General features: G+C 48.5%; 1 pseudogene; it reads left to right on the top strand.

Annotated features, from left to right (window-relative positions):
* The first annotated feature begins 203 nt into the window (after positions 1 to 203).
* Positions 204 to 1,757, top strand: LOC123166136 (BTB/POZ and MATH domain-containing protein 1-like; annotated as a pseudogene).
* The last annotated feature ends 220 nt before the right edge of the window (positions 1,758 to 1,977 follow it).

The raw sequence follows: 1,977 nt of genomic DNA on the forward strand, positions 1-1,977 counted from the left end.
TTTTTTTCCGGGGAAAATCATTTTCTCACAAACTTTGAATATTATACTAAGACCAGAAGATCTATTCTTACACATAATCAAAGTGGAAACAGTTTAGTAGTCAAGTTCCTCGATGGTGAGAGCTGCCGGATGCTGGAACGTGAGGTGTTGGTCTCCCGAGCAGACTAGAGAAAGGGGTAACAAAAGTCGTTGGTACTGTTGGTGGTTGGAAGCCTGCACGAACAAAGCCGCCGGTTCTATTGTTCGACTCGAGGTTCCCCGGCCAAATTTAGCGTGGAGCAAGTCTCGCAAGCGCCGGCGGCCACGAGAGCAGCCTCGGCTCCGACCGATCGCCGCCAGCAGTAGGCCGACCTCCGGCGGCTGGCGAGCAAACCAGTAAGCGCCCACCTCTTGTGTTCTTGCTCGGTCCGTCGAGCCTGTGTGGCGTGTGCCAATTTTTGTGGTGATTTCTTTTGCTTGATCAATCTTTTTGGTGGTAGTTTGTGATTACTGATGCTTCAAAAAAATTCAGTGAGCCAGCAAGCTGGCGAGATGGCAGAGCCAGAGGCGCGGATCACCACTATGGGTTCTTCGGCCTTCCGGTTCAGAGTAGACTACGAGCAAAGCAAGAAGATTCCCGTCGGCAAGGCCATCCACTCCGACGTCGTCTCCGCCGGGGGACACCACTGGAGGATTGAGTTCTTCCCGCGTGGCCAGACTGAGGCCGACAAGGGCGAGTACGTCTCCATGCATCTTCTTCAGGCACATGAGCAAAACCACCAGAAGGATCAGAGCCGTCATCGAGGCCTTCGTCATTGGCAGCAACGGTAATCCATCTACGCCGGACATACTGCAGAGGACATTTCAAACCTTTGAAATCAACGGAGATAAAGGCCGCCATGACTCCTGGGGATGGAATCGGTTTGCCAAGGGAACCATTCTGGAGAAAAAATTCTTAGCAGAGAGGCACGTCACGTTTGTATGCGCCATCATACTCATTGATGACAAACCTGCTATTCTTGTCCCGCCTTCAGATATAGGGGCTCATCTTGGCCGCCTGCTTGATCATACTGACGGGACAGATGTGTCATTCATCGTTGGCGATGAGACAGTCCATGCTCACTGGGCGGTGCTTGCTGCCCGCTCACCGGTCTTCAGAGCACAGCTCTTCGGTTCCATGTCTGAGGCCACAATGTCATCCATCAGGCTGCACGATATCACGCCTGCAACGTTCAAAGTTATGCTTGGGTTCATATACATGGATGAATTGCCTGGAGAAGACGAGTCCGATGACTATTCCACTGAGATGCTCCAGAATCTACTCGCCGCGGCCGATCTATATGCACTTGATCGGCTGAAGGTTATTTGTGACCAGAAGTTATGGAATACAGTTTCAGTAGATACAGTTGCAACTATGTTAGCTTGTGCCGAAACCTATAACTGTCAGGAACTGAAGAACAACTGCATTGACTTCTTCGCGGTGGAAGCAAATTTGAAGGAGGCCATGTTCACTGATGGTTATGCCTTGTTGCTTCTAAAATTCCCATCGATTACCGCTGAGCTCAAAAGGAGGGTTCGGGCATAAACACGTGTATACTTCAGGTGTTCTAGCATAGTTTAGTATGGTGTTTTCGATTTGGTGAGTGGTATCTGACATCTTGTGAAGCATATAATCTGTATTTGCTGAGGAGGGAGCCTGGAAGCTTGATATTGTAGAATCTTGATCCCGAAGTGTTGGGCTTAGTTGCTATCCAGTATTGATACCGATAAATCATATAATTGCCAAATTAGCAACTCATTTCTCTGTTTTTCTTTTTGTTGTACATGTTAATGTATTCAGCTTTGCATGTTTGTGCACAACTCTCCAGCTATATGTAATGTTAACTCCATGGTGCTATATGATCAATACGTCATCCATCAGGCTACACGACATCGAACCTGCAAGATTATGCTTAGGTTCATTTACGCAGATGATGCCTGGAGAAAACGAGCTTCGGG

This window comes from Triticum aestivum, chromosome 1D, assembly GCF_018294505.1.
Source record: "Triticum aestivum cultivar Chinese Spring chromosome 1D, IWGSC CS RefSeq v2.1, whole genome shotgun sequence".
Lineage (NCBI taxonomy): Eukaryota > Viridiplantae > Streptophyta > Magnoliopsida > Poales > Poaceae > Triticum > Triticum aestivum.